Raw genomic sequence first — 19,050 nt, 5'->3', positions numbered from 1 at the left:
GGCTTGGGAAGAGGGTTAGATAGGACAGGAGAAAGAGGCTTGAGACGAAAGTCAGACAGGGCAGGAGAGAGAGGCTTGCGACGAGAGTCATGCCGGAGAGGATAGAGAGGGTTAGGACAAGAGTTACTTCGGACAGGAGAGATAGACTTGGTGCAAGAATATAACCGGACAGGAGAGAGAGGCTTGGGACAAGAGTCAGTCAGGACAGGGGAGAGAGAGAGGCTTGGCACGAGAGTTAGGCAGGATAGAAGACAGAGGCTTGGGACAAGAGTCAGACAGGACAGGGGAGAGATGCTTTTGACGAGAATCAGTCAGGACAGGAGAAAGAGGCTTGGAACGAGAGTCAGGCAGGACAGGAGAGATTGGCTTAAGACGAGACTCAGGCAGGAAAGGAGAGAGGGAACTGCGACGAGAGTGAGGCAGGACAGGAGAGAGGCTTTGGAGGAGAGTCAGGCAGGACAGGAGAGAGAGCCATCGGACGAGAATCAGGCTGGACAGCAGAGATAGTCTTGGGAAGAGAGTAAGGCAGATAGGAGAGTCAACCTTGGGACTAGAGTCAGACAGGACAGGGGAGAGATGCTTGTGATGAGAGTCAGTACGGACAGGAGAGGGAGGCTTGGGACGTGAGTAAAGCAAGACATGAGACGAAGTCTTGGGACGAGAGTCATGACGGAGAGGATAAAGAGGCTTAGGACGAGATTGAGGTCGGACAGGAGAGAGAGGTTTAGTACGAGAGTCAGGCGGGAAAGAAAAGTGAAGTCTGGGATTTTTGACGAGAGCCAGGCTGGACCGGAGAGAGATGCTTGGTACGAGAGTCAGGCGGGAAAGAAAAGTGAAGTCTGTGGAGAGAGTCAGACATGACAGAAGAGAGGAGCTTGCGACTAGAGTCAGGCAAACACAGGAGAGAGGACCTTCGGACCAGAGTGAGGCGGAAAGGTCGAGAGAGGCTTGGGACGAGAGTCTGTCTGGATAGGAGAGAGAGGCTTGGGACGAGAGTTAGGAAACACAGGAGAGGGAGGCTCGGGAAGAGAGTCAGGCTCTACAGGAGAGAGGGTTTGTGGACGAGAGCCAGGTAAGGAAATAGAGAGTAGCTTAGGACGAGAGTCAGGAAGGACTGAATAAAGAGGCTTAGGACGAGAGTCAGGCAGGACTGGAGAGAGAGGCTTGGGACGAGAATAAGGCTCTGCAGGAGAGAGGCTTGGGAAGCTAGTTAGGCAGGACTGGAGAAAGAGGCTTGTGACGAGAGTCAGGCAGGGCAAGGGAGAGAGACTTGGGACGAGAGTCAGGCAGGTCATGAGAAAGAGGCTTAGGACGAGACTCAGGCAGGACAGCAGAGAGAGGCTTGGGATGAGAGTCAGGCTGGATTGGAGAGAGAGGTTTGGTTCGAAAGTCAGGTAAGACATGAGAGAGAGGCTTGGGACGAGAGTCAGACAGGACAGGTGATAGGCGCTTGAGACGAGAGATAGATAGGACTGGAGAGAGAGGATTGCGACGAGAGTCAGATAGGCCAGTAGAGAGAGGCTTGGGACGAGAGTCAGGAAGCACTGGAGAGGGAGGCTCGGGAGGAGAGTCAGGCTCTACAGGAGAGAGGGGCTGGAGACGAAAGCCAGACAGGACAGGAGAGAGATGCTTTTGACGAGAGTCAGAAAGGACAGGATAGAGAGGCTTGCGTCGAGATTCAGGAAGGACAGGAGAGGGAGGCCTCGGACGAGAGTCAGGCTGGACAGGAGAGAGGCTTGGGAAGATAGTCATGATGGATAGCAGAGGGAGGTTTGATTCGAGAGTCAGGCAAGACAGGAGAGAGAATCTTGGGATGACAGTCAGACAGGACAGGTGAGAGGGGCTTGGGAAAAGGGTTAGAAAGGACAGGAGAAAGAGGCTTGGGACGAGAGTCAGACAGGGCAGGAGAGAGAGGCTTGCGACGAGAGTCATGCCGGAGAGGATAGAGAGGCTTAGGACAAGAGTCACTTCGGACAGGAGAGATAGACTTGGTGCAAGAATATAACCGGACACGAGAGAGAGGCTTGGGACAAGAGTCAGTCAGGACAGGAGAGAGAGAGGCTTGGGACGAGAGTCAGGCAGGATAGAAGACATAGGCTTGGGACAAGAGTCAGACAGGACAGGTGAGAGATGCTTTTGACGAGAATCAGTCAGGACAGGAGAAAGAGGCTTGGGACGAGAGTCAGGCAGGACAGGAGAGATTGGCTTAGGACGAGACTCAGGCAAGAAAGGAGAGAGAGAACTGCGACGAGAGTGAGGCGGGACAGGAGAGAGGCTTTGGAAGAGAGTCAGGCAGGACAGGAGAGAGAGCCATCGGACGAGAATCAGGCTGGACAGCAGAGATAGTCTTGGGACGAGAGTAAGGCAGATAGGAGAGTCAAGCTTGGGACTAGAGTCAGACAGGACAGGGGAGAGATGCTTGGGATGAGAGTCAGTATGGATAGGAGAGGGAGGATTAGGACGTGAGTAAAGCAAGACATGAGACGGAGTCTTGGGACGAGAGTCATGACGGAGAGGATAAAGAGGCTTAGGACGAGATTGAGGTCGGACAGGAGAGAGAGGTTTAGTACGAGAGTCAGGCGGGAAAGAAAAGTGAAGTCTGGGATTTTTGACGAGAGCCAGGCTGGACCGGAGAGAGATGCTTGGTACGAGAGTCAGGCGGGAAAGAAAAGTGAAGTCTGTGGAGAGAGTCAGACATGACAGGAGAGAGAGGCTTGCGACTAGAGTCAGGCAGCACAGGAGAGAGGGCCTTAGGACCAGAGTGTGGCGGAAAGGTCGAGAGAGGCTTGGGACGAGAGTCTGTCTGGATAGGAGAGAGAGGCTTGGGACTAGAGTTAGGAAGCACAGGAGAGGGAGGCTCGGGCGGAGAGTCAGGCTCTACAGGAGAGAGGGTCTGTGGACGAGAGCCAGGCAAAGCAATAGAGAGAAGCTTAGGACGAGAGTCAGGTAGGACAGAATAGAGAGGCTTAGGACGAGAGTCAGGCAGGACTGGAGAGAGAGGCTTGGGACGAGAGTCAGGCTCTGCAGGAGAGAGGCTTGGGAAGCTAGTTAGGCAGGACTGGAGAAAGAGGCTTGTGACTAGAGTCAGGCAGGGGAAGGGAGAGAGGCTTGGGACGAGACTCAGGCAGTTCATGAGAGAGAGGCTTGGGACGAGACTCAGGCAGGACAGCAGAGAGAGGCTTGGGATGAGAGTCAGGCTGGATTGGAGAGAGAGGTTTGGTTCGAAAGTTAGGTAAGACAGGAGAGAGAGGCTTGGGACGAGAGTCAGGCAGGGCAAGGGAGAGAGGCTTGGGACGAGACTCAGGCAGGTCATGAGAAAGAGGCTTAGGACGAGACTCAGGCAGGACAGCAGAGAGAGGCTTGGGATGAGAGTCAGGCTGGATTGGAGAGAGAGGTTTGGTTCGAAAGTCAGGTAAGACAGGAGAGAGAGGCTTGAGAGGAGAGTCAGACAGGACAGGTGATAGGGGCTTGAGACGAGGGTTAGATAGCATTGGAGAGAGAGGCTTGGGACGAGAGTCAGATAGGCCAGTAGAGAGAGGCTTGGGACGAGAGTCAGGAAGCACTGGAGAGGGAGGCTCGGGAGGAGAGTCAGGCTCTACAGGAGAGAGGGGCTGGGGACGAAAGCCAGTCAGGACAGGAGAGAGATGCTTGGGACGGGAGTCAGAAAGGACAGGATAGAGAGGCTTGGGACGAGATTCAGGAAGGACAGGAGAGGGAGGCCTCGGACGAGAGTCAGGCTGGACAGGAGAGAGGCTTGGGAAGATAGTCATGATGGATAGCAGAGGGAGGTTTGATTCGAGAGTCAGGCAAGACAGGAGAGAGAATCTTGGGATGACAGTCAGACAGGACAGGTGAGAGGGGCTTGGGAAGAGGGTTAGATAGGACAGGAGAAAGAGGCTTGGGACGAGAGTCAGACAGGGCAGGAGAGAGAGGCTTGCGACGAGAGTCATGCCGGAGAGGATAGAGAGGCTTAGGACAAGAGTCACTTCGGACAGGAGAGAGAGGCTTGGGACAAGAGTCAGTCAGGACAGGAGAGAGAGAGGCTTGGGACGAGAGTCAGGCAGGATAGAAGACATAGGCTTGGGACAAGAGTCAGACAGGACAGGTGAGAGATGCTTTTGACGAGAATCAGTCAGGACAGGAGAAAGAGGCTTGGGACGAGAGTCAGGCAGGACAGGAGAGATTGGCTTAGGACGAGACTCAGGCAAGAAAGGAGAGAGAGAACTGCGACGAGAGTGAGGCGGGACAGGAGTGAGGCTTTGGAAGAGAGTCAGGCAGGACAGGAGAGAGAGCCATCGGACGAGAATCAGGCTGGACAGCAGAGATAGTCTTGGACGAGAGTAAGGCAGATAGGAGAGTCAAGCTTGGGACTAGAGTCAGACAGGACAGGGGAGAGATGCTTGGGATGAGAGTCAGTATGGATAGGAGAGGGAGGATTAGGACGTGAGTAAAGCAAGACATGAGACGGAGTCTTGGGACGAGAGTCATGACGGAGAGGATAAAGAGGCTTAGGACGAGATTGAGGTCGGACAGGAGAGAGAGGTTTAGTACGAGAGTCAGGCGGGAAAGAAAAGTGAAGTCTGGGATTTTTGACGAGAGCCAGGCTGGACCGGAGAGAGATGCTTGGTACGAGAGTCAGGCGGGAAAGAAAAGTGAAGTCTGTGGAGAGAGTCAGACATGACAGGAGAGAGAGGCTTGCGACTAGAGTCAGGCAGCACAGGAGAGAGGGCCTTAGGACCAGAGTGTGGCGGAAAGGTCGAGAGAGGCTTGGGACGAGAGTCTGTCTGGATAGGAGAGAGAGGCTTGGGACTAGAGTTAGGAAGCACAGGAGAGGGAGGCTCGGGCGGAGAGTCAGGCTCTACAGGAGAGAGGGTCTGTGGACGAGAGCCAGGCAAAGCAATAGAGAGAAGCTTAGGACGAGAGTCAGGTAGGACAGAATAGAGAGGCTTAGGACGAGAGTCAGGCAGGACTGGAGAGAGAGGCTTGGGACGAGAGTCAGGCTCTGCAGGAGAGAGGCTTGGGAAGCTAGTTAGGCAGGACTGGAGAAAGAGGCTTGTGACTAGAGTCAGGCAGGGGAAGGGAGAGAGGCTTGGGACGAGACTCAGGCAGTTCATGAGAGAGAGGCTTGGGACGAGACTCAGGCAGGACAGCAGAGAGAGGCTTGGGATGAGAGTCAGGCTGGATTGGAGAGAGAGGTTTGGTTCGAAAGTTAGGTAAGACAGGAGAGAGAGGCTTGGGACGAGAGTCAGGCAGGGCAAGGGAGAGAGGCTTGGGACGAGACTCAGGCAGGTCATGAGAAAGAGGCTTAGGACGAGACTCAGGCAGGACAGCAGAGAGAGGCTTGGGATGAGAGTCAGGCTGGATTGGAGAGAGAGGTTTGGTTCGAAAGTCAGGTAAGACAGGAGAGAGAGGCTTGAGAGGAGAGTCAGACAGGACAGGTGATAGGGGCTTGAGACGAGGGTTAGATAGCATTGGAGAGAGAGGCTTGGGACGAGAGTCAGATAGGCCAGTAGAGAGAGGCTTGGGACGAGAGTCAGGAAGCACTGGAGAGGGAGGCTCGGGAGGAGAGTCAGGCTCTACAGGAGAGAGGGGCTGGGGACGAAAGCCAGTCAGGACAGGAGAGAGATGCTTGGGACGGGAGTCAGAAAGGACAGGATAGAGAGGCTTGGGACGAGATTCAGGAAGGACAGGAGAGGGAGGCCTCGGACGAGAGTCAGGCTGGACAGGAGAGAGGCTTGGGAAGATAGTCATGATGGATAGCAGAGGGAGGTTTGATTCGAGAGTCAGGCAAGACAGGAGAGAGAATCTTGGGATGACAGTCAGACAGGACAGGTGAGAGGGGCTTGGGAAGAGGGTTAGATAGGACAGGAGAAAGAGGCTTGGGACGAGAGTCAGACAGGGCAGGAGAGAGAGGCTTGCGACGAGAGTCATGCCGGAGAGGATAGAGAGGCTTAGGACAAGAGTCACTTCGGACAGGAGAGAGAGGCTTGGGACAAGAGTCAGTCAGGACAGGAGAGAGAGAGGCTTGGGACGAGAGTCAGGCAGGATAGAAGACAGAGGCTTGGGACAAGAGTCAGACAGGACAGGGGAGAGATGCTTTTGACGAGAATCAGTCAGGACAGGAGAAAGAGGCTTGGGACGAGAGTCAGGCAGGACAGGAGAGATTGGCTTAGGACGAGACTCAGGCAGGACAGGAGAGAGAGGACTGCGATGAGAGTGAGGCAGGACAGGAGAGAGAGGTTTTGGAAGAGACTCAGGCAGGACAGGAGAGAGAGGACTGCGATGAGAGTGAGGCAGGACAGGAGAGAGAGGTTTTGGAAGAGAGTCAGGCAGGACAGGAGAGAGAGGCTTCCGACGAGAATCAGGCTGGACAGCAGAGATAGGTTTGGGACGAGAGTTAGTCAGATAGGAGAGTCAAGCTTGAGACTAGAGTCATACACGACAGGGGAGAGATGCTCGGGATGAGAGTCAGTACGGACAGGAGAGGGAGGCTTGGGGCGTGAGTAAAGGAAGACTTGAGACGGAGTCTTGGGACGAGAGTCATGGCGGAGAGGATAAAAAGGCTTGGGACGAGATTGAGGTCGGACAGGAGAGAGAGGTTTGGTACGAGAGTCAGGCGGTAAAGAAAAGTGAGGTCTGGGGTTTGTGACGAGAGTCAGGCTGGACCGGAGAGAGTGGCTTGGTACGAAAGTCAGGCGGGAAAGAAAAGTGAAGTCTGTGAAGAGAGTCAGACATGACAGGAGAGAGAGGCTTGCGACTAGAGTCAGGCAGCACAGGAGAGAGGGCCTTAGGACCAGAGTGTGGCGGAAAGGTCGAGAGAGGCTTGGGACGAGAGTCTGTCTGGATAGGAGAGAGAGGCTTGGGACTAGAGTTAGGAAGCACAGGAGAGGGAGGCTCGGGAGGAGAGTCAGGCTCTACAGGAGAGAGGGTCTGTGGACGAGAGCCAGGCAAGGCAATAGAGAGAAGCTTAGGACGAGAGTCAGGTAGGACAGAATAGAGAGGCTTAGGACGAGAGTCAGGCAGGACTTGAGAGAGAGGCTTGGGACGAGAGTCAGGCTCTGCAGGAGAGAGGCTTGGGAAGCTAGTTAGGCAGGACTGCAGAGAGAGGCTTGTGACGAGAGTCAAGCAGGGGAAGGGAGAGAGGCTTGGGACGAGACTCAGGCAGTTCATGAGAGAGAGGCTTAGGACGAGACTCAGGCAGGACAGCAGAGAGAGGCTTGGGATGACAGTCAGGCTGGATTGGAGAGAGAGGTTTGGTTCGAAAGTCAGGTAAGACAGGAGAAAGAGGCTTGGGACGAGAGTCAGACAGGACAGGTGATAGGAGCTTGAGACGAGAGTTAGATAGGACAGGAGGGAGAGTCTTGGGACGAGAGTCAGATAGGCCAGGAGAGACAGGCTTGCGACGACTGTCATATCGGAGCAGATATAGAGCCTTGGGACGAGAGTCAGTTCGGAGAGGAGAGATAAACTTCGTGCAAGAATCTACCCGGAGAGGAGAGAGAGGTTTGGGACCAGAGTCAGTCAGGACAGGAGAGACAGAGGCTTGGGACTAGAGGGAGACAGTACAGGGGAGAGATGCTTGGGACGAGAGTCAGTCAGGACTGGAGAGAGAGGTTTGGCACGAGAGTCAGGCAAGACAGGAGAGAGAAGCTTGGGACGAGACTCAGGCAGGACAGGATGGAGTTCTTTAGGACGAGAGTTAGGCAGGACAGGAGAGAGAGGCTTGCGACGAGAGTCAGGCAGGACAGGAGAGAAAGGCTTGGGTCGAGAGTCAGGCAGGACAGGAGAGCGAAGCTAGGGAGGAGAGTCAGGCTGGACAGGAGAGAGAGGCTTTGTACGAGAGTCAGGCAGAATAGGAGAGAGAGGTTTGGGAGTAGAGTCAGACAGGACAGGGGAGAGATGCTTGTGACGAGAGTCAGGAAGGAGAGGAGAGAGAGGTTTATGACGTGAATAAGGAAAGACATGAGAGGGAAGCTTGGGACGAGAGTCATGACGGAGAGGTTAGAGAGGCTTAGTACGAGAGTTAGGTCGGACAGCATACAGGGGCTTGGGTAGAGATTCAGGCAGGACAGGAGAGAGAGGCTTGGGAAGAGAGTCAGGCTGGATAGGAGAGAGAAGCTTGGTTCGAGAGTCAGGCAAGACATGAGAGAGTGGCTTGGGACGAGAGTCAGGCAGGATAGGAGAGAGAGACTTGGCACCAAAGTCAGGCAGGATAGGAGAGAGAGGCTTGGGACGAGAGTCAGGCTTGACAGGAGAGAGAGGCTTGGAACGAAAGTCAGGCAGGATAAGAGAGAAATGTTTGGGACGAGAGTCAGACAGGATAGGGGAGAGAGGGTTCGGAATAGAGTCAGGCAGGGCAGGAGAAAGCGGGTTGGGACGTTAGCCAGGCAACACAGGACAAAGAGGCTTTGGACGTGAGTCTGGGAAGGCATGAGAGAGAGCCGTGGGACGAGAGTCAGGAGGGAGATGAGAGAGAGGCTTAGGACGAGAGTCACTAGGGCAGAAGGAGGAGGCTTTTGACGAGTCATGCAGGCCACGAAAAATAGGCTTGGGACCTGAGTCAGACAGGAGAGGAGAGAGATACTTGTGACTAGAGTCAGCAGGACAGGAGAGAGAAGTTTGGGACGAGAGTCAGGTAGGGCAGGAGAGAAAGGTTTGGGACGAGAGTCAGGCAGGACAGGAAAGAGAGTCTTGGGACGAGAGTCATACAGGACAGGACAAAAAGGTTTGTGAGGGGAGTCAGGTAGGAGAGGAGACAGAGGCTTGTGGGGCAGCATTACAAGAGAGAGATGTTTGGGACGAGAGTCAGACAGGACAGGAGAGAGGGATTGGGAGGAGAGTCGGGTAGGTAAGGAAAGGGAGGCTTGGGAAGAGATTCAGGCAAGACTGGAGAGAATGGCTTCAGAGGAAAGTTAGGTAGGGCAGGAGAGGGAATCTTGGGACGAGATTCAGGCAGGACATGAGAGGGAGGCTTGGGACGAGTCAGGATGGACAGGAGAGAGGCTTGGGAAGAAAGTCAGGCAGGACTGGAGAGAGAGGTTTGGGACGAGAGTCAGGCAAGACAGGAGAGAGAAGCTAGGGACGAGACTCAGGCAGGACAGGATAGAGTTCTTTAGGACGAGAGACAGGCAGGACAGGAGAGAGAGGCTTGCGACGAGAGTCAGGCAGGACAGGAGAGAAAGGCTTGGGACGAGAGTCAGGCAGGACAGGAGAGAGAGGCTTGGGACGAGAATCAGGCTGGACAGGAGAGAGAGGCTTTGTACGAGAGTGAGGCAGAATAGGAGGGAGAGGTTTGGGACTTGAGTCAGACAGGACAGGGGAGACATGCTTGGGACGAGAGTCAGGAAGGAGAGGAGAGAGAGGCTTGTGACGCGATACGGCAAGACATGAGAGGGAAGCTTAGGACTAGATTCAGGCAGGACATGAGAAGGAGGCTTGGGATGAGAGTCAGGCTGGATAGGAGAGAGGCTTGGGAAGATAATCAGGCAGGACTGGAGAGAGAGGCTTGGGATGAGAGTCAGGCTGGATAGTAGAGACAGGTTTGGTTCGAAAGTCAGGCAAGACAGGAGAGAGAGGCTTGGGACGAGAGTCAAACAGGACAAGTGATAGGGGCTTGGGACGAGAGTTAGATAGGACAGGAGAGAGAGTCTTGGGACGAGAGTCAGACAGGGCAGGAGAGAGGCTTGCGACGAGAGTCATGCCGGAAAGGATAGAGAGGCTTGAGACGTGAGTCAGGTCGAGCAGGAGAGATAGACTTGGTGTAAGAATCTAACCGGACAGGAGAGAGAGGCTTGGGAACAGAGTCAGTCAGGACGAGAGAGAGATAGGCTTGGGACTAGAGTCAGATAGTACAGGTGAGAGATGCTTGGGACGAGAGTCAGTCAGGACTGAAGAGAGAGGCTTGTGACGAGAGTCAGGCAAGAAAGGAGAGAGAAGCTTGGGACGAGACTCAGACAGGACAGGATAAAGTGGTTTAGGACGAGAGTCAGGCAGGACAGGAGAGAGAGGCATGGGACGAGAGTCAGGGAGGACAGAAGTGAGAGGCTTGGGACGAGAATCAGGCTGGATAGGATAGAGAGGCTTGGTACGATAGTCAGGCAGAATAGGAGAGAGAGGTTTGGGACAAGAGTCAAACAGGACAGGGGAGAGATGCTTGGTACAAGAGTCAGGCAGGACAGGAAAGAGAGGCTTGTGACGTGAGTAAGGCGACACATGAGAGGGAAGCTTGGGACGAGAATCATGACGGAGAGGATAGAGAAGCTTAGCACGAGAGTCAGGTCGGACAGCAGAGAGGGGCTTAGGTAGAGACTCAGGCAGGACAGGAGAGAGAGGATTGGGACGAGAGTCAGGCTGGATAGGAGAGAGTGGCTTTGTTCGAGAGTCAGGCAAGACATGAGAGAGTGGCTTGGGGCGAGAGTCAGTCAGGACAGGAGAGAGAGCCAGGCAGGACAGGAGAGAGAGCCTTGGAACGAGAGTCAGGCAGGAGAGGAGAGAGAGTCTTGGGACGAGAGTCATCTTGGACAGGAGAGAAAAGCTTACGACGAGAGTCAGGTAAGATAAGAGAGAAATGTTTGGGACTAGTCAGACAGGATAGGGGAGAGATGGTTTGGAATAGAGTCAGGCAGGGCAAGAGAAAGAGGGTTGGGACGTTAGCCAGGTAACACAGGACAAAGAGGCTTGGGACGTGAGTCTGGGAAGACATGAAAGAGATCCTTGGGACGAGAGTCAGGAAGGAGATGAGAGAGAGGCTTAGGAGGAGAGTCACTAGGGCAAAAGGGGGAGACTTTTGACGAGAGTCATGCTGGCCAGGAAAAAGAGGCTTGGGACCTGAGTCAGGGAGGAGAGGAAAGAGATGCTTGGGACAAGAGTCAGCAGGACAGGAGATAGAAGTTTGGGACGAGTGTCAGGTAGGGCAGGAGAGAAAGGCTTGGGACGAGAGTCAGGCAGGAAAGGAAAGAGAGCGGGAGAGGACGAAAAGGCTTGTGACGAGAGTCAGGTAGGAGAGGAGACAGAGGCTCGGGACGTGAGTCAGCAATACAGGAGAGAGAGGTTTTGGACGAAAGTCAGACAGGACAGGAGAGAGGGGCTTGGGAGGAGAGTCAGACAGGGTAGGAAAGAGAGGCTTCCGTGGAGAGTCATGACGGAGAGGATAGAGAGGCTTAGCACGAGAGTCAGGTCGGACAGCAGAGAGGGGCTTGGGTAGAGACTCAGGGAGTACAGGAGAGAGAGGATTGGGACTAGAGTCAGGCTGGATAGGAGAGAGTGGCTTTGTTCGAGAGTCAGACAAGACATGAGAGAGTGGCTTTGGACGAGAATCAGGCAGGACAGGAGAGAGAGACTTGGGACGAGAGTCAGGCAGGAGGGGAGAGAGAGGCTTGGGACGAGAGTCATACTGGACAGGAGAGAAAGGCTTGAGACGAGAGTCAGGTAGTATTAGAGAGAAATGTTTGTGACGAGAGTCAGACAGGACAGGTGAGAGATGGTTTGGAATAGAGTCAGGCAGGGCAGGAGAAAGAGAGATGGGACGTTTGCCAAGCATCACAGGACAAAGAGGCTTGGGACGTGAGCCTGGGAAGACATGAGAGAGAGCCTTGGGACGAGAGTCAGGAAGGAGATGAGAGAGAGGCTTAGGAGGAGAGTCATTAGGGCAAAAGGGGGAGGCTTTTGACGAGAGTCATGCAGGCCAGGAAAAAGAGGCTTGAGACCTGAGTCAGGCAGGAAAGGAAAGAGAGGCTTGGGACGAGATTCATGATGGACAGGACAAAAAAGGCTTGTGACGAGAGTCAGGTAGGAGAGGAGACAGAGGTTCGGGACGCGAGTCAGCAACACAGGAGAGAGAGGTTTGGGACGAAAGTCAGACAGGACAGGAGAGAGGGACTTGGGAGGAGAGTCAGACAGGGTAGGAAAGAGAGGCTTGCGAGGAGAGTCATGCCGGAGAGGATAGAGAGGCTTAGGACGAGAGTCAGGTCGGACAGGAGAGATAGACTTGTGGCAAGAATCTAACCAGACAGGAGAGAGAGGCTTGGGACGAGAGTCAGTCAGGACAGGAAAGAGAGAGAGAGGCTTGGGACGAGAGTCAGGCAAGACAGGAAAGAGAGGCTTGGGACTAGAGTCACACAAGACAGGAGAGAGATGCTCGGGACGAGAGTCAGGCATGACGGGAGAGAGAGGCTTGGGACGTGAGAAAGGCAAGACATGAGAGGGAGGCTTGGGACGAGAGTCATGCCCGAGACGATAGAGAGAATTAGGACGAGAATCAGGTTGAACAGGAGATAGAGGCTTGGTACGAGAGTCAGGCGGGAAAGAAAAGTGAAGTCTGGGGTTTGTGACGAGAGTCAGGCAGGACAGAAGAGAGAGGCTAAGTACGAGAGTCAGGCGGGAAAGGAAAGTGAAGTCTACGGAGAGAGTCAGGCAGGACAGGAGAGAGAGGCTTGGGATAATAGTCAGTCTGGACAGGAGAGAGAGAGGCTTGGGACGAGAGTCAGGAAGTATAGGAGAGAAAGGCTTGGGACGAGAATCAGACAGGACTGGGGAGAGAGGATTCGGACTAGAGTCAGGCAGGGCAGGAGAAAGAGGCTTGGGACGAGACCTAGGCAACACAGGAGAAAGAGGATTGGGAAGTGAGCCAGGGAAGACATGAGGGAGAGCCTTAGGACGAGAGTCAGAGGGTAGAGGAGAGAGAGACTTCGGACGGGAGTCACTACTTCAGAAGGGGGAGGCTTTGGACGAGAGTCAGGGAGGCCAGGACAAAGAGGCTTGGGACCTAAGTCAGGCAGGAGAGGAGAGAGAGGCTTGGGACGAGAGTCAGCAGGACAGGAGAGAGAGGTTTGGGGCGAAATTCAGGTAGGGCAAGAGAGAAAGTCTTGGGACGAGAGTCAGGCAAGACAGGAGAGAAAGGCTTGGGACAAGAGTCACGCAGGACAGGACAAAGAGACTTGGGACGAGAATCAGGTAGAAGAGGAGAGAACGGCTTGGGACGTGAGTCAGCAGAACAGGAGAGAGATGTTTCGGACGAGACTCGGTCAGGACAGGAGAGAGCGGCTTGGTGGTCAGGTAGGGCAGGGGAGGAAGGCTTGGGACGAGGGTCAGGCAGGATAGGAGAGAGAGGACATGGGAGGAGAGTCAGGTAGGGCAGGAGAGGGAGTCCCACGACAAGTGTCAGGCTCAACAGGAGAAAGGGGCTGGGGACGAGAGTCAGGTAGGAGAGGAGACAGAGGCCTGGGACGTGAGTCAGCAGGACAGGAGAGAGGTTTGGGACGACAGTCAGACAGGACAGGAGAGAGGGGCTTGGGAGGAGAGTCAGGTAGGGCAGGGGAGGGATGCTTGGGGCGAAAGTCAGGCAGGGGAGGAGAGAGAGGCTTGGGACTAGAGTCAGTCCTGAAGGTAGAGAGAGGCTTAGGACGAGAGTCAAGCTGGGCAGGAGAGAGAGGCTTGCATCGAGAGTCAGGAAGCACAGGACAGGGAGCCTCGGGACGAGAGTCAGTCTCTAGAGGAGAGAGGGGCGTGGGACGAGAGCCAGGCAGGACAGGAGAGAGAGGCTTGGGACGAGAGTCAGGCAGGACAGGATAGACAGGCTTGGGACGAGAGTGTGACAGGACAGGAGATAGAGGCTTGGGACGAGAGTCATGCAGGATAGAAGAGAGAGGCTTTGGACTTGAGTCAGACAGGACAGGGGAGAGATGCTTGGGACGAGAGTCATTCACGACAGGAGAGAGAGGCTTGCGACGAGAGTCAGGCTGAACAGGAGACAGAGGCTTGGGACGAGAGTCATGCAGGATAGAAGAGAGAGGCTTGGGAGAATGAGTCAGACAGGACAGGGGAGAGATGCGTGGGACGAGGGTCAGTAACGACAGGAGAGAGAGGCTTGCGACGAGAGTCAGGCTGGACAGGAGACAGAGGCTTGGGACGAGAGTCAGGAAGGATATGAGAGAAAGGCTTAGGATTAGAGTCAGACAGGACAGGGGAGGGATACGTAGGACGAGAGTCAGGCAAGACAGTAGAGAGACGCTTAGGACGTGAGTGAGGCAAGACATGAGAGGGAGGCTTGGGACGAGAGTCTTGACGGAGAGGATAGAGAGGCTTTGGACGAGAGTCAGGTCGGAAAGGAGAGAGAGGCTTGGTACATGAGGCAGACGAAAAAGAAAAGTGAAGTCTGGGAAGAGTCAGACATGACAAGAGAGAGAGGCTGGGGACGAGAGTCAGGCAGGACAAGAGAGAGAGGCTGGGGACGAGAGTCAGGCCGGAAGGTAGAGAGAGGCTTGGGACGAGAGTCAGGCTAGACAGGAGAGAGAGGCTTGGGACGAGAGTCAGGACGCACAGGAGAGGGAGGCTCGGGACGAGAGTCAGGCTCTACAGGAGAGAGGGGCTGGGGACGAGAGCCAGGCAGGACAGGAGAGATGGGCTTGTGACGAGAGTCATGCAGGAGAGGATAGAGAGGCTTAGGACGAGATTCTGACCGGACAGGAGATAGACGCTTGGGAAGAGAGTCAGGCTGGAAAGGAGAGAGGATTGGGAAGAGAGTCAGGCAAGACTGGAGAGAGAGGCTTGGGATGAGAGTCATTCTGGATAGCAGAGAGATGTTTGGTTCGAGAGTCAGTCAAGACAGGAGAGAGAGGCTTGGGACAAGAGTCAGAGAGGACAGGTTAGAGGGGCTTGGGACTAAAGTTAGATAGGACAGGAGAGAGAGGCTTCGGACGAGAGTGAGACTGGGTAGGACAGAGAGGCTTGCGACGAGACTCATGCCGGAGAGAATAGAGAGACTTAGGACGAGAGTCAGGTCGGACGTGAGAGATAGACTTGGTGCAAGAATGTGATCGGACGGGAGAGAGAGGCTTGTGACCAGAGTTAGTCAGGACAGGAGAGAACGAGGCTTAAGACTAGTCAGACAGGACAGGGAAATGATGCTTGGGACGAGAGTCAGTCAGGACAGGACAGAGAGGCTTGGGACGAGAGTCAAGCAAGACAGGAGAGAGAGGCTGTGGACGAGACTCATGCAGGGAAGGAGAGCGAGGCTTAGGACGTGAGTAAGGCAAGACATGAGAGGGGGGCTTGAGACGAGAGTCATGACGAAGAGGATAGAGAGGTTTAGGACGAGAGTCAGGTCGGACAGGAGAGAGAGGCTTGGTACGAGAGACAGGCAGGAAATAAAAGTGAAGTCTGTGGAGTGAGTTAGGCAGGACAGGAGAGACAGGCTTGGGACGAGAGTCAGGCAGGTTAGGAGAGAGAGGCTTGGAACGAGAGTCATCTTGGACAGGAGAGAGAAGCTTGGGACGAAAGTCAGGTAGGATAAGAGAGAAAGGTTTGGGACGAGAGTCAGACAGGACAGGGGAGAGAGGGTTCGGAATGGAGTCAGGCAGGGAAGGAGAAAGAGGTTTGGGACGAGAGCCAGGCAACACATGAGAAAGAGGCTTGGGACGTGAGTCAGGGAAGACATGAGAGTGAGCCTTGAAACGAGAGTCAGGAAGCAGAGGAGAGAGAGGCTTAGGACGAGAGTCACTAGGGCAGAAGGGGGAGGCTTGGGAAGAGAGTCATGAAGGCCAGGAAAAAAAGGCTTGGGACCTGAGTCAGGCGGGAGAGGAGAGAGAGGCTTGGGACGAGACTCAGGAAGGGCAGAGGAGAAAGGCTTGGGACGAGAGTCAGGCAAGACAGGAAAGAGAGTCTTGGGACGAGAGTCAGGCAGGACAGGACAAAAAGGATTGGCACAAGATTCAGGCACGAGAGGAGACAGAGGCTTTGGAAGTGAGTCAGCGAGACAGGAGAGAGAGGTTTGGGATGAGAGTCAGACATGACAGGAGAATGTGGCTTGGGAGGAGAGTCAGGTAGGGCAGGAGAGGGAGGATTGGGACGAGAGTCAGGCAGGACAGGAGACAGATGATTGGGAGGAGAGTCAGGTAGAGCAGGAGAGGGAGTCTTGGGACGAGAGTCAGGCCGGAAGGTAGAAAGAGACTTGGGAAGAGAGTCAGGCTGGACAGGAGAGAGAGGCTTGGGACTAGAGTTAGACAGGACAGGACAGAGAGGTTTATGACGAGAGACAGACAGGGCTGGAGAGCGAGTCTTGCGAGGAGAGTCATGCCGGAGAGGATAGAGAGGCTTAGTACGAGAGTCAGGTCAAAGACGAGAGATAGATTCTCACCGGACAGGTGAGAGAGGCTTGGGACAATAGTCATCAGGACAAGAGAGAGAGAGGCTTAGGAAGAGAGTCAGGCAAGACAGGAGAGAAAGGTTTGGGACGAGACTCAGGTATGAGAGGAAAGAGGGTCTTGGCACGAGAGGCAGGCTGAATAAGAGAGAGAATCTTGGGACGAGAGTCAGGCAGGACAGGAGAGAAAGGCTTGCGACGAGACTCAGGCAAGACAGGAGAGAGAAGCTTTGGACGAGAGTCAGCTTGGATAGGAGAAAGAGGCTTGTTTCGAGAGTCACACAAGACAGGAGAGAGTGGCTTGGGACGAGAGTCAGGAAGGACAGGAGAGGAAGGCTTTGGACGAGAATCAGGCAGGACAGGAGAGAGAGGTTTGGGACGAGAGTCACGAAGGACAGGAGAGAGAGGCTTTGGACGTGAGTTAGACAAGACGGGAGACAAAGGCTTGCGACGAGCGTCAGACAGGGCAGGAGAGAGAGGCTTGCGACGAGATTGATGCCGGAGAGGATAGAAAAGCTTAGGACGAGAGTCAGGTCGGAAAACAAAGATAGACTTTGGTCAAGAATCTAAGCAGACAGGAGAGACAGGCTTGGGACGAGAGTTAATCAGGACAGGAGAGAGAAACAGGCTTGGGACGAGAATCAGAAAAGACAGGAGAGAGAGGCTTAGGACGAGAGCCAGGAAGGACAGGAGAGAGTATCTTAGGACAAGAGTCAGGCAAGACGGGAGAAAAAGGCTTGCGTCAAGAGTGAGGCAGGACAGGAGAGAGGCTTCGGACGAGAGTCAGGCCGGATAAGTGAGAGAGGCTGGGGAATAGAGTCAGACTTGACAGCGGAGAGATGCGTGGGAGGAGAGTCAGGCAGAAAAGGAAAAAGAAGCTTGGGACGTAAGTCACGCAAGACAGGAGAGAGAGGCTTGGGAAGAGAGACAGAGGCTTGGGAAGTGAGTCAGGCTGGAAAGGAGACAGGATTGGGTAGAGAGTCAGGCAGGACTGGAGAGAAATGCTTGGGATGAGGGGCAGGATGGATAGCAGAGAGAGATTTGATTCGAGAGTCAGTCAAGACAGGAGAGAGGGGCTTGGGACTAGAGTTAGATAGGAAAGGAGAGAGAGGCTTGGGACGAGAGTCAGGCTGGACAGGACTGAGAGGCTTGGGACGAGAGTCAGGAAGAACAGGAGAGGAGGCTCTTGAGGAGAGTCAGGCTCTACAGGAGAAAGGGGCTGGGGACGAGAGCTAGGCAGGACAGGAGAGAGATTCTTAGGACGAGAGTCAGGAAGGACAGGATAGAGAGGCTTGGGACGAGAATCAGGCTGGACAGGAGAGAGAGTCTTGGGACGAGAGTCAGGCAGGATATGAGAGACAGGCTTGGGACTAGAGTCAGAAAGGACCGCGGAGAGATACTTGGGACGAGAGTCAGGCAAGACAGGAGAGAGAGGCTTCGGACGTGAGTAAGGCAAGACATGAGAGGGAGGCTTGGGCCGAGAGTCTTGTCGGAAAGGATAGAGTGGCTTAGGACGAGAATCAGGTCGTACAGGAGAGAGAGGCTTTATACGAGAGTCAGGCGGGAAAGAAAAGTGAAGTCTGGGGAGAGAGTCAGAAAGGACAGGAGAGGGAGGCTTGCGACGAGAGTCAAGCAGGACAGGAGAGAGAGTCTTGGGACGAGAGCAAGGCCAGAAGGTAGAGAGAGCCTTGGGACGAGAGTCAGGCTGGACAGAAGAGAGAGGCTTGGGACGAGAGTCAGGCAGGACATGATGGATAGGGTTACGACGGGATTGTGACCGGACAGGAGATAGAGGCTTTGGAAGTTAGTCAGGCTGGAAAGGAGACAGGATTGGGAAGAGAGTCAGGCAGGACTGGAGAGAAAGGCTTGGGATGAGGGGCAGGCTGGATAGCAGAGAGAGATTTGATTCGAGAGTCAGTCAAGACAGGAGAGAGGGGCTTGGGACTAGAGTTAGATAGGACAGGAGAGAGAGGCTTGGGACGAGAGTCAGGCTGGAGAGGACTGAGAGGCTTAGGACGAGAGTCAGGAAGCACAGGAGAGGAGGCTCTTGAGGAGAGTCAGGCTCTACAGGAGAGAGGAGCTGGGTACGAGAGCTAGGCAGGACAGGAGAGAGATGCTTAGGACGAGAGTCCGGAAGGACAGGATAGAGAGGCTTGGGACGAGAATCAGGCTGGACAGGAGACAGAGGCTTGAGACGAGAGTCAGGCAGGATATGAGAGACAGTCTTGGGACTAGAGTCAGAAAGGACCGGGGAGAGATACTTGGGACGAGAGTCAGGCAAGACAGGAGAAAGAGGCGTAGGACGTGAGTAAGGCAAGACATGAGAGGGAAGCTTGGGCCGAGAGTCTTAACGGAAAGAATAGAGAGGCTTAGGACGAGAATCAGGTCGGACGGGAGAAAGAGGCTTGGTACGAGAGTCAGGCGGGAAAGAAAAGTGAAGTCTCGGGAGTGAGTCAGAAAGGACAGGAGAGGGAGGCTTGCGACGAGAGTCATGCAGGACAGGAGAGAGAGGCTTGGGACGAAAGTAAGGCCAGAAGGTAGAGAGAGCCTTGGGACGAGAGTCAGGCTGGACAGAAGAGAGAGGCTTGGGACGAGAGTCAGGCAGGACATGATAGATAGGCTTACGACGGGATTGTGACCGGACAGGAGATAGAGGCTTGGGAAGTGAATCAGGCTGGAAAGGAGACAAGATTGGGAAGAGAGTCAGGCAGGACTGGAGAGAAAGGCTTGGGATGAGGGGCAGGCTGGATAGCAGAGAGAGATTTGATTCGAGAGTCAGTCAAGACAGGAAAGAGGGACTTGGGACTAGAGTTAGATAGGACAGAGGAATGAGGCTTGGGAGGAGAATCAGGCTGGACAGGACTGATAGGCTTGGGACGAGAGTCAGGAAGAACAGGAGAGAAGGCTCTTGA

The sequence above is a fragment of the Panulirus ornatus genome, chromosome 11 (assembly GCF_036320965.1).
Source record: "Panulirus ornatus isolate Po-2019 chromosome 11, ASM3632096v1, whole genome shotgun sequence".
In the NCBI taxonomy this organism is placed as follows: domain Eukaryota; kingdom Metazoa; phylum Arthropoda; class Malacostraca; order Decapoda; family Palinuridae; genus Panulirus; species Panulirus ornatus.
The sequence above is the reverse complement of the archived record's forward strand: the minus strand, read 5'-3'. Positions refer to the sequence as shown.